At 47.1% G+C, this 13,729-nt stretch overlaps 1 protein-coding gene across 3 annotated transcripts in view; it reads left to right on the plus strand.

Annotated features, from left to right (window-relative positions):
- Positions 1-13,729, plus strand: part of luzp1 (leucine zipper protein 1) — a 143,754-nt gene that overhangs the window by 91,551 nt on the left and 38,474 nt on the right. The window contains exon 1 of one of the 3 annotated variants that reach the window (XM_080211512.1): positions 2,497-2,746. The exons of the other annotated variants lie outside the window; for them this stretch is intronic. The gene's annotated coding sequence lies outside the window, so the exon portion shown is untranslated. Of the gene's footprint in view, positions 1-2,496; positions 2,747-13,729 lie in introns of those variants that run through there. 3 annotated transcript variants of the gene reach the window in all.

Consider the following 13,729-nt stretch of genomic DNA (forward strand, 5'->3'; position numbering starts at 1 on the left):
AATAAAATGGACCACCTGAAAATGAAGGTGGATCTCCAGGAACATTCTGAGGCTGGAAGATGTGCCCTCTACCAGGACACCGAGTCATAGAAATCCTACAGTGCAGAAGGAAACCCATTGAGTCAGTACCGACTTTCTGAAAGAGCATTTAACCCAGGCCTACCACCACCCTACCCTGGCTCTATCCCTGTAACCCTGCACGTTTTACCACAGCTAATCAATCTAATCTACATATCTTTGGGCACTAAGGGACAATTTAGCACGGCCAATCCACCTAACCCGCATATCTTTGGATTGTGGGAGGAAAGCAGAGCACCCGGAGGAAACCCACGCAGACATGGGGAGAACATGCAAACTCCACACAAGTGAATCTCGAAGATCCACCTGACAATGACCCCCTTTCACCACTGCTGTGGTGTTCCAGGATCCAAGGTTGTGGGCAGCCTCCATCATGAACTCCGGAGGCAGCTCCAGGCATTGTTCAAGTGAATCCTGGCATCTGCACGTGCCGTTGTTTCAGATGTGTTTCACATTGGCGTGTCTTCCCGCTGGCATCATGGTCTCTCCAACGTGGCTGGTCAGATCCAGGATGCGAACGAGTCAGGTGGCACAGTGGTTAGCACTGCTGCCTCACAGCGCCAGGGACCCGGGCTCAATCCCCGCCTTGGGTCTCTGTCTGTGTGGAGTTTGCGCATTCTCCTCCTGTATGCATGGTTTTCCTCTGGGTTCTCCGGTTTCCTCCCACAGTCCAAAGATGTGCGTGTTGGCTGGATTTGCCATGCTAAATTGTCCCTTAGTGTCAGGGGATTAGCAGGGTAAATACATGATTAGGGCCTGCATGGGATTGTGGCCTGTACAGAGTCGATGGGCCAAATGGCCTCCTCCTGCACTGTAGGGATTCTATGAGTTCTGGGTCAGCCTCCAGTGGGTTTGCTGTTTGGCACTGTGGCAGGCACAGTAAGAAGTCTCACAACACCAGGTTAAATCCAACCGGGTACCTTAACCTGGTGTTGTGAGACTTCTTACTGTGTTTATCCCAGTCCAACGCCGGCATCTCCACATCTGTGGCAGGCAGTAGCGCAAGAACCAGCTGTAAATTCACACCGGCGTAAAACTATTTATTGGACCTTGTTGCTAAATTATCCCTTCTCCCCCTCCAACTTCCCCCTTCCTCCTCCTCCCATCACAATTAACTCCTGCAGGGGGGTGGGGGGGGGGGCTGGGAGAATTTCATCCATACACTCAATGCTATATAGATTAAAGTAATCACGTGAAGTAATCCATTTTAATATTCAACTCCAAATGTTGCAATTATCATTTTACTTCCTCTGTCTGTGCCCAACACAAGCAGGCAACTGCGGAGTGTTAGCTGCCAGAACAAGATCTGAAAAACACGCAGATGCTTTTGGTTCCATCCATTGGGTTCCTTCTCCCGGAATTCTACACATGTCCTGCATTGCTGTGGTGCAGTAATAAAGTTAGCATGTCGTTTCACAAATAATAAAAAAAAAGCTTGTGATAGCTCTGATCCCACATGACCCAGCGTCACAGAGTAATCCAGCTGATGATCACCCTGAGGACTCTCCCCCCGATTCTGTAATTAATTAGAGAAAAAGTATTCCGTCTCTGCAAAAAGCGAACTGCGGGGCAGGAAGGTTCTCCCTGCTCCCTGTTGCGGGTCAGACGCGTCTCTGTGCTCCCATTTCGGATTTTGCCTTTAATAGTAAATTGAGGAAATCCCCGGCCTTTGGTACTGAACCGTATCAGGGAGGCATGTGTGGGGATCGACTCTCCAACTCTGCTGCATGAACAAGCACAGGAGTTGTTGAAAGATGTGCAGGCTCGGGGCGCCCAGCCCTGCTCCTAATTCACGTGTCTGCATTTAATAAGTTTACTTATTCATCACAAGTGGACTTACATTCACACTGCGATGGAGTTACTGTGAAAAATCCTCTAGTCGCCACACTCCGGCGCCTGTTTGGGTACACCCAGGGAGAATTTAGCACTGTGGGAGGAAACCCATGCAGACATGGGGAGAACGTGCACACAGACAGTGACCCGGGTCGGGAATCGAACCCCGGGTCCCTGGGCGCTGTGAGGCAGCAGTGCTAACCCACTGTGCCACACAGTCATTTATGACAATCATTGAGAGCTGCGCGATCATTACTGAGAGTAGATTTTAATTCCAGATTTAGTGTTGAGTGGAATTTAAATTCTCCAGTCGCCGTGTCTGTAGGGGTGGAGTCCTGAGTAATGCACCCTCTGCTGTTGTTCTCATAGTGTGACTCTCCCCCCCCCCAAACCCCAACTAAAACCTTGTGGCACAAAAACATTCCAATGGGAGTGCTAGCCTCACATCAGTGAAGCCATTGCCCTCATTCCAAGCATTTTTATTCACATTGTTCTGGGGATACAGCCTGTCCGTCCTTGTGACCTGCAGCAGTTGCAGCCGGCCCCTTTTGTCACCGCCAGCAATGACACTGTGCTTGGCCGAGTTGGGGCAGGGAGCTGGCAGCGTAGCAGAATTGCTAATGAGGGGGATTTCGTTAACAGCGCGGCTTTGCTGGTGATGGAGCAGAGAAGTTCTCTGTGCCAGTGGGGGTCACGTTACATTCTGGAGCAAGTGAGGGGAGGGGGAACGCAGGAAGAGAAAGACGTGCAGTTATCGACGCATTTCCCAGTGCCAACAACCAAACTCTCCATCATTTGGTGATTATAATGGACTCCTGAAGCCGTTTGCTCTCAGGTAAGTGAGAGAGAGAGAATCTTATTGTGAAGTGTCGCATAGCTAGAAGAGTAAAGTGGATTTTGATTAGGGCCCAGTGACTGAAAGCAGCATAACCTGCGTCAAGCATGCTGTGCTTGGGACACTTTGATTTTCGATTAAGTTTATACCTCGGTCGGATTCACTTGTCGCCTGTGCATAATAACATCTGACAATTGTAAACTGCAATGCTACACCGATCGGGTTAGCAGCAGCTAAAAGGAAAAGGTGGCGGGGGGGGAGGAAATCTTGCAAGCAGGTGCTGGCTGCTATCGATCCGGAGAGGTTTAAATGTAAAATCAATTCCAAAGCAAATCAGAAATGAGCTGCTTTGATTGCTTTCAGGTTCCTGCAGTGAGGCATGTAAAAATTGGAACACTGCGGGCTCTGCAGAATAGGGGTGACCTTGCAAATAGACAGAGAGAGAGAGAGAGAGAAGCTGCTGAGTCTGTTAGAACAGGGTAGGCGACTGGAGCACAAAACAGGCAAGGCACTGCCTCAATGAACACATTCAGCTCAATCCATAAAGGGTCAAGGAAATATGACACTGTGTCTGCGTGCCTTAAAGATGTTGCAGAGATTTCAAGTCTAACTAATCCAGTAAAAGGAATGCTTCAAACACCCAGTTTGAAGAAGAGGGAATCTGTCTTAGTGACATCTCGTGTGAAAAAGAAAAGCTATCAGAAAAATAAAATTATATGATTTATATATATATATATTTCAGTATGTATATACACCCTGTTTTAAAGCAATATGGGTGGTGCCGTGGTTAGCACTGCTGTCTCTCAGCGCTAAGGACCCGGGTTCGATTCCCGGCTTGGGTCACTGTCTGTGTGGAGTCCGCACATTCTCCCCGTGTCTGCGTGGGTTTCCTCCAGGTGCTCCGGTTTCCTCCCACAGTCCACAGTGTGCATTGGCCATGCTAAATTCTCCCTTAGTGTACCCGATCAAGTGTCGGAGTTTGGCGACTAGGGGATTTTCACAGTCACTTCATTGCAGTGTTAATGTAAGCCTTACTTGTGACACTAATAAATAGCGTTAAACTTTAAAGACTTTATAGTTCTAAGTCAGGATGATGAGTGACTTGGAAGGGAACTTGCAGGTAGTGGTGTTCCCATAGGCCTCCTGCCCCTGTTCTTCTAGGTACAACCTCAGGCAAAAGGGACGATCCTTTAAAACAGAGATGAGGAGGAATTTCTTCAGCCAGAGAGTGGTGAATCTGTGGAACTCCATGCCACAGGAGACTGTGGAGGCCAGATCATTGAGTGTCTTTAAGACAGAGATACATAGGCTCTTGACTAATAAGGGGATCAGGGGTTATGGGGAAAAGGCAGGAGAATGAGGATGAGAAAAATATCAGCTGTGATTGAACGGTGGAGCAGACTCAGTGGGCCGAGTGGCCTCATTCTGCTCCTATGTCTTATGGCCTTATGGTCTAGACGGTAGGGATCACTGGTTGAGAGGGTTGGAGATGCTTTGTCGAGCCTGTCTTCACACAAAGACTTTCACTGGGATCACTGCGCTGTACTCGGGGAAAGCTGGCTGTGCTTTCTCCTTATCACTAACTTGGGTTACCACAAGGGTAACTCAGATCCTCCGATCCTTGGCATTCTGACCTTGGAATCCAGACAAATCCATCCTGTGGGCTTATCTCGTTAGATTTTTGTGGCTCTGGAAGCGTTTGGAACAAGTTGCTTTTTCTGACAGTTTCTCCATTGTCTGGCCTAGTTAAAGACTAATGGATCAGAGGTTGAAGTTAGGACCGTTGATATCCTGTCTATGGTTCATTGCCCCCACAGAGTGGACCAACCCATGGTGTAGGATTCCAGCTATAAATGACAAGCAAATACTGAAATTCTCTCAAGCGACTCCGATATTCTACTGCTGAAGTTAATGACCTGGCAGAGGGTGTTAATGCAGTATAAACTGAGCTAACCTTCCAGACGATTGGATTTGATAAATTGTGCAAATTCAGTTTTAACACAAAAAAATTCTCTTCCATTTGAAGAGCGATACAGTTGGCAATATAGAATTCCTATTATTTGATTCTTGTAACTTATAGTTACGCATAAAATAATGTTACCATATATAGTGGCGTGCAAGTCCATGCAATGAATAAGCCAACCCCTTTTCCATGGTCCCAGAAGTCATGTTTTTTGAATGGAGCCGGTGTATAAGCCGACCTCTTCCTTTCAGCCACAAAATGCCATACTCGCTTTGGTAGTTGGCCTCAATGTTCTTGGTCCAGCTGGGCGCAGGGGATACAGACTATCACCAGGAGTTCCTGGCCAAGCTTGTCCCAAAACCAGAAAATCCCGCCCAAGGTCAACGGACCTTTGCATGGGTCACCCTCCCAACCCCCCACCGCCCACTACGATTCCCGTGGCAAGCGGGACAGGAAGACTCCACCCCGTGTTGCGAAGATGTTCAAGAGTCTTAAGACACTCTGGCCGGAATCTTACCACTGTTCACGCCGTTTTCTCATCCTGCCGCAGTGAACAGACCAATAAGAGGCCCTCCGACATTGAAGAGGCAGTGGCTGCCTTTTCAGTTGAGTTAGAGAGAGGGGATGCCACAAGATGGAGGCACCCTTTCTCCAACCTTTTTAACCTTTTAAAAAAAAAAATGCCTTTGGCAACTGGGGTCAGCATTGTGGAAAGGGAACCGCAGGCAGCTACATGTTCCCATTCCTTTCTGGGGACTTGGAGGGAAAATTCCGGTCAGTCTCTGGCAGTGGGCCTTACAATGTCTTTAAATAACCAAACTGGGGAGCTTGCTGCTTGCAGTCAGGTGGCCTTTCCCCGTGCCCCCGTCAACCCCCTCCTCTGTCTCCCCAAACACCCACCCCCCCCACACACAAACACGCATATGTGCATATACACCACACACACACACACATGTGCATATACACCACACACATACACATACACACAAGCATTTACCACACACGCACGCATACACCACAACACACATGCACATGCATGCACTGCCCCACCACTACGACCAAAACCCACTCTGCCTCCAGGAAAATGGCCAAGGGACAGTATAGCACCAGGAAACCTGCTCACTGGCCAGCGGATTGAATTTACTTGCCTGCCCGCCCCTGTGTCCACTTCCATCGGGGCCTAAAGCTTTCAACCCTTTGTGTCTGAGTGGCTTGGTCCAATGTTGGATGGCATCATTGGGAAGGTCCAACAAAATTGGTCTGTTTTCCTCCAACGAAGGGAATCTGTAATTCAGTGAAGGAAAACATATTTGCAGCATCATTTGTTAGACTAGGCAGGTTTATATTGTGTGTACACGCGTGTGCGTGCGTGTGTGTGTGTGTGTGTGAGGAGGTCAATATTAGAGACAGCAGCGTGCAGTTATCCCCTTGGCCTCCTGGTGCCTGTTCGCGAAAACTGAGGGAGAATCTAGCATGGCCAATACACCCAGCGCATCTTTCAGGCTGTGGTTGGAAACCGCAGCCCTGCCCTCATCAACCCTTTGTGTTATATCTTCAGAAAATCCCAATAATGCATGACTTTCCAGCACAAAATCCGTGCTTGCTCTTCCTAATCAACCCACGTTTTTCCACGTGATTATTTGCTCTATCCCAAATTTATGTTTCCAAAAGCTTCCCCACCACTGAAGTTAAACTGACTGGTCTGTAATTGCTTATTTTGAACAATGATTGCAGTTTTCTAGCCTTCTGGCAACTCTAGGGAGATTGGAAGATTATGGCCAGCACCCCTGCATTTTCCACTCTCCTGGGATGTATCCCACCGAAACCAGTGCCTTATCAACTTTAAGAAGCGACAGCTTTCCCAGTGCCATCTCCTCAACACACACGGACATGCGTGCACTGCCCCACCACCACCACCAAAACCCCACTCTGCCTCGAGTGACAGAGTTTCCTCCCCTGTCACCATGCCCTGGGTAGCATCTGTGTAGCCATCCTTACCCAGCTGGAGTCATGTGTAGGCCAGACCGGGTAAGGATGACAAATTTTGTTCTTTAGAGGACATTAGTGAACTTGATGGGTTTTTACAACAATTGTAAATGGTTTCATGGTCAAGATTTTTTTTATTGAATTCAAATTTCACCACCTGCTGTGGTGGGATTTGAACCTGGATCCCCTGATCTTTAGATTACCAGTCCAGTGACAATACCACTACCTCACCAGCTTGCTCTCAGTTGTGTTTTCTACCTGACATTTTTTCTTCTCAATTTCTATCTCCCATTTCATCCAGGGATCTCTGGATTCATTTACCCTACCTTTCCCATTTGAGGAAATATACATTGACCATGTCCAGACCAGAAAAGTTTATTTATTAGTGTCACAAGTACGCTTACGTTTACACTCAATGAAGTTACTGTGAAATTCCCCTGGTTGCCACACTCTGGTGCCTGTTCGCATATACTGAGGAAGAATCTAGCATGGGCAATGCACCTAACCAGCACATCTTTCAGACTGTGGTTGGAAACCGGAGCACCCGGAGGAAACCCATGCAGTCACAGCGAGAATGTGCAAACTCCACACGGACAGCGACCCAAACCGGGGATCGAACCCAGGTCCCTGGCACTGTGAAGCAGCAGTGCTAACCACTGTGCCACCGGCCGTTTCTCTTTTGAGGGGAGCCCATTATTCAGATATAGATTTTCCCGCCAACCTTTGCTTCTGCTCTTTTCAACCCAGCTCCATTCTTTTCCCCATTGGAATCGGCTCTCCGCCCGGTGAATTATTCCTGCTGTGGATCGCTCATTGTCCTTCTCTATCATCATCTTAAATCTTCTGATGACTGTCTCCCAAATCTCCCCCACTGACACTTGGATCCACGTGGCCCATCTTATTTCCAAGAGCCAGGTCCAACAGTACACCCTTTGTTGTTGAGCTGGACAAATGCAGCATGGAAAATTCTCCCGGACACATTCTCAGAGCTCCTGCCTCTGCCTGGCCTTTTCACTGCCACTAGCCCAGCCTCTACTTGGGTAATTAAAGGCCTCCATTATAATTACTCTATATTTGCACCTCTCTATAATTTCCCTGCAGATTTGTTCCTCTGAATCCTCCTCATTAGTTGGAGGTCTGTAGATTACTCTCAGCAATGTAATTACATCCTTTTTGCTCCTTAACTCTAACCAAATTAATGCTTGGATCTTCTGGGACATCCTCTTTCACCAATACTGCAATGCTGTCCCTAACCAATACCCCTCTGCCCCCAACTTTCTTATCCCTCCTGCCTTCCATCCGAACACCTTGAGCCTGTCAATATCTAACACCCAGTCCTGACCCGCTGTCAGCCAGGTCTCTGTTACTATCACAACAACATATTTCCACAATGCAATCTGCACATGTAACTCCCCAATCTAATTTACTGTACTCCATGCATTCACATACATGCAGAATGACCCTGATTCAGACGTCATTACTTTCTCCCTTACGCCGATTCTGCCTACTGACACATTATTCCCTATTCAAGTGCTGTCCGCCTTTCCCAGTATTTTGTGCGCCTTGGTATTCCTCTCTTATATTCTTTGCTGGTTGTCACACCCTGCTGGGTTAGTTTAAAGCCCCCCTCCCCCACAACCGCACGAGCAAAACTGTCCATCTTGTCATCTCCTCCGGAGCCGATCCCAGTGCCTCGGGAATCTAAAGCACCATCTTTTCAGTCACATGTCATCTACCTCATCATTGTGCATACTTGCATGTTGTGGGGTTGCCCGCATTGGACTGGGGCAAGCACCAGGTTAAAGTCCAACAGGTTTATTTGGTAGCACGAGCTTTTGGTGCGCTGCTCCTTCATCAGCTCCATTTGATGAAGGTGCGGTGCTCCGAAAGCTCATGCGACCAAATAAATCCGTTGGACTTTAACCTAGTGTTGTGAGGCTACTTATTATAATTGCATGTGGTGCTGGGAGATGACTACATTTGAGGTCCTGCCTGCTGATTTTCTGCCTAGCTCCCTAAATTCTGATCGCAAGTCCCACTTCCTACCCAAGTCATTGGTATCAATGTGGACCATGACCCCCGCCAAGGAATGTCATTCTGTGACATCCTTGATCCTGATACCAGGGAGACACAGTACCATCCTGGAGTCACATATACATGCGCCAAAATGTCTCTCAGTTTCCCTGACCAATGAATCCCTGATCACTATAGCTCTTTCTTTACTGTTTCTCCTCTCCGCAACAACTGAGCCTCTTGTGGTGTCACAAACATAGCTGCATAACTGCCCTCCTCTGAGGAGCTAGTGCCCTCACCAGTGTCCTCACCGGTTAACATTGCAGAACCCCAGGGAACTCCCGCACTACCCGACGGAACTGGGAGTTGCGTGGTAGCACAGTGGTTAGCATTGCTGCTTCACAGTGCCAAGGACCCGGGTTCAATTCCTGGCTTGGGTCACTGTCTGTGAAATCTGCACATTCTCTCTGTGTCTGCATGGGTTTCCTCCAGGTGCTCCGGTTTCCTCCCGCATTCTGAAAGATGTGCTGGTTAGGTGCATTGACCCAAACAGGCGCCAGAGTGTGGCAACTAGGGGAATTTCACAGTAACTTCATTGCAGTGTTAATGTAAGCCTACTTGTGACTAATAAATAAACTTTTTCTTTGAAGTTCAAGTCTGATCTCAGTTGATAGCACCCTCAAATTGGCGTCAGAAGGCAATGAATTCAAGCCCCACTCCAGGGTCTGAAACACAAAATCTACTTTGGCTGCTGGGTGCAGTGCAGGATAGCCCACAGCGCTGGCATTCCAAGTTGTTAACTTGAGGCCCTTTTTGCTTTCTGAACCTGAAGTGTCCAAGGCTGAGATCAGCTAGATAGTCAATACCTTTTCCCAAAGGTAGGGGAGTCTAAAACTAGAGGGTGTAGGTTTAAGGTGAGAAGGGAGAGATACAAAAGTGTCCGGAGGGGCAGTTTTTTTCACACATATGGTGGCGAGTGTCTGGAACAAGCTGCCAGAGGTGGTAGTAGAGGTGGCTACAATTTTATAGTTTAAAAAGCATTTAGATAGTTGGGTAAATGCAGGACTAGCTTAGTGGTTAACAACTGGGCAGCATGGACGAGTTGGGCCGAAGGGCCTGTTTCCATGCTGTAAATCTCTATGACTCTAACCTTTCAACGAGTTCTTCCAGTATTCTGGCCAACATTCCAACACGCTGTCTGTGTTTTTGAAAAGGTGAAAGCTGCCCCTATCTCACTGACAATGATGACTGATGTCTTTTGTTTGTGAAGTGCACTGGGACATTTCCAAGGGTAATGTCAGGTCATTAAGTACATACAACTTCCTTCTTGCATGCAGAAAACACAGCAAAGTCAAAATAACTTTGCGTGCCTGTGTTACCAGCAGAAAACATCCCCTTGATTAAAGTGATAGCAAGTGATTCTGATGAAGGTAAACTCTCAGTTATCACAATAACCAGCAAAGCTTTATGATCGGTCAATCAAAGTTTATGGATTACTGCAGTAGGATTAAATAATGTTTTGAACTATTGTCCACTGGGTCAATGCAGGTGGCACAGTGGGTAGCACTGTTGCCTCACAGTGCCAGGGACCCAGGTTCAATTCCTGGCTTGGGTCACCGTCGGTGCAGGGTCTGCACATTCTCCCTGTGTCTGCGTGGATTTCCTCCGGGTGCTCCAGTTTCCTCCCATAGGTTAGGTGGATTGGTCATCTTAAATTGCCACTTAGTGTCAGGGGGACTAGCTGAGGTAAATCCATGGGGTTATGGGGATAGGGCCTGGGTGGCATTGTGGTCAGTGCAAACTCAATGGGCCGAATGGACACATTCTGCACTGTAGGACTCTATAATTATTCTTCATTGATGTTGTAATCATTTGATCCATTAAGAGTGTGAGGCTTGGTCAGATAAAGGATTAAGTTTTCGACATTAATTCTAAGGTGTTTCTTTTATTGTGCCTCCTCTCCAGCAGACAGGGGTTAATTCTGGGTCCAGTTTCTCAAGATACTGGGATCGAACCCCACTCATGGTGTCTGTTCTTCACTAATAAACTGAGGCAAGCAGTTCAGCCAGTGAGGTCGGGGTTGAAAGTGCATCACAGATAAAGCCAAACATTTCCTCAAAAGGCATTTACCCTGACAAATCCTCCAATGGGGAAGGAACAACGCTGAGAACTTGGGTTCATTTTCTTTCTGGCTGGTGGATAGGTAATGTCCAAAAATGAGCTGGTTGGGTGGATTGGCCTTGTTAAGTTGTTCCTTAGTGTCCAAAGATGTGCAGGATAGGTGGATTGGCCATGCTAAATTGCCCTTTAGTGTCCCAAGATGTGCAGGTTAGGTAGCTTAGCCACACTAAATGCACAGGGTTATGGGGATAGGGCGGAGGGGAGTGCCAATAAGGGATGCTCTTTCGGAAAGTCAGTGCAGACTCGATGGGCCGGATGGCCTCCCTCTGCACTGTTGGGATTCTGTGGTCATGACCGAAACCAGGCAATGCAAACTTGAGACTTCCCTGGGCATTGTGATACTGCGTTGTAAGGCATGCCATGCATTTGACTAAACCACTGGGGAAGCTGATGCAAATCTTAAGCACAGCTAAAATGCCCACAATGCAAAGTAGGAGGTGGCTTATCAATGTGAAGATGTAAATAACATTTACATCCTGGTCAGCTGATCGTTTTTCACACCAAATTTACACTGTGTCCAAATCAACCTAGAATCCCTATAGTACAGAAAGAGGCCATTCGGCCCATTGAGTCTGCACCGATCACAATCCCACACAGGCCCTACTCCCATACCTCTACATGTTTACCCACTCATCCCTCTAGCCTTTGCATTTCAGGACACCAAGGGCAATTTTAGCATGGTCAATCAACCTAACCCACACATCTTTAGACTGTGGGAGGAAACTGGAGTGCCCAGAGGAAACCCACGCAGACACAAGGAGAGTGTGCAAACTACACACAGACAGTGACCCAAGCTGGGAATCGAACCCAGGTCCCTGGAGCTGTGAAGCAGCAGTGCTAACCACTGTGCTACCATGCCGCCCTTCAATCTGTAAGATTACTTCAATCTGAAGTAATCTTACTTTCCACCAACGGTGTAGTTTAAGCACATCTCTCTCTCTCTCTCTTGCTCTTTGCAAGTCTTGACTTAATTTGGAACTACAGGAATCTCAAAACTATAATTGTTCGCTTGAATATACGTGGACACATAAACAGGTTTGCATGGATCTACAGCTCCAAAGAAATTCCTGGTGACTCTATGGAATTCCCATTTCCAACCTGCGTTTGACTTCCAGAAGGAATCGTAGAATCCATGCAGTGCAGAAGGAGACCATTCAGCCCATCGAGTCTGCACCGACAACGATCCCACTCAGGCCCTATTCTCATAATCCCACACATTTACCCCCTGCTATTCCCCTTATGCTAGGGTCATTTTGGCATAGCCAATCAACCTAACTGGCACATCTTTGGACTGTGGGAGGAAACCGAAACATCTGGAGGAAACCCATGCAGACACGGGGAGAATGTGCAAACTCCACATAGACAGTGAGCCAAGGCCGGAATCGAACTCGGGTCCCCAGTGCTATGAGGCAGCAGTGCTAACCACCGTGCCACCCAAGATTACGTTTCATGCAATGCCTTACTGCTCCTGTGTTCCGTATACTATCAGGTCTGGGTCCGATCACAGCTCAGGCTGAAGTAAAAGCCACAGTTTGTGAATCTAGACTATTCCCATTTACGATATGGCGGTGTGCTCTGGAAGTGAAGATGAGCATAGCACCAGTGGAAATATTTTGTGCCAACTGTTGTTATACGCACCATCTTTCAGACACTTGTCATCAGCCATTGTTGTAAAACTGAATTTGTTGAATTTGCCACATTTTGGACTAGACTGAGGCATTAAGTTGGCCCTTAACTGCCCTCCACATCCTTAGTAAGTAAAAGCAAGATCGGTTAATGCAATTTGCTTTAATTTGAATATGAATTTGAAACCGCAAATCAATTATTCTTGGCTGTAAATTGCAACTTTTAAATCCCAACTCATAAAACAAAACTCTTCTGGTGTGGACAGCTACAGAATTGGCCACACTTTAAGCAGAAACACATGCTCCCCAAAAAGCTTCAGACTCCTGGATGATGCTGTGAAAGTCACTAAATTATTGGAAATGTATAATAATGTCAGCAGAGAGTCTTAGGATGTCATATTTAGATGATTTTCTTCATGCAAGCTACTGCATGAATTTTGATTTGATTTATTATTGTCACATGTATTGGGATACAGTTTCTTGCACGCTATGCAGACAAAGCATACCATTCATCGGCTACACAGGAGAGAAGAAAAGGAGAGGGTGCAAAATGTAGTGGTACAGTTACAGTAGAGAAAGATCAGTTTAATATAAGGTGGGTCCATTCCCTGGCAGCAGGAAAGTAGTTGTTCTTGACTTGTTTGGTATGTATTCTTGGACTTTTTCCCAACAGAAGAAGTTGGAAGAGAGTATGTCCAGGGTGTATAGGGTCCTTAATTATGCTGGCTGCTTTCCCAAGGCAGCAGGAAGTGTAGACTGAGTCTATGGATGGGAGGCTGGTTTGTGTGATGGACTGGGCTTCATTCACAATCCTTTGTGGTCCTGGTCAGAGCAGGAGCCATACCGAGCTGTGATACAATCAGAAAGAATGCTTTCTATGGTGCAAATGTAAAAATTGGTGAGCATCGTGGCAGACATGCCAAATTTCCTTAGTCTCCTGAGAAAGTAGAGGCGTTGGTGGACTTTCTTAACTACAGCATCAGGATGGAGGGACCAGGATATGTTGCTAGAGCTCTGGACACTGAGAAACTTGAAGCTTTCGACCATTTCCACTTTGATCTTTCTATGATGTAAAGATTGGTGAGAATTTATATCGCAAGAGCCACATTTTGTTCATCTCCTTCAGTCCTCTGTCCCACAGTGGCTACAACTTCCACCAAGAACTAAGAGGCAGGTCCCACATCTATCCCAGCTGGATTGGGAATTAAACCCACG

This window comes from Carcharhinus amblyrhynchos, chromosome 24 (assembly GCF_965287045.1).
Source record: "Carcharhinus amblyrhynchos chromosome 24, sCarAmb.v2.hapA, whole genome shotgun sequence".
In the NCBI taxonomy this organism is placed as follows: Eukaryota; Metazoa; Chordata; class Chondrichthyes; order Carcharhiniformes; family Carcharhinidae; genus Carcharhinus; species Carcharhinus amblyrhynchos.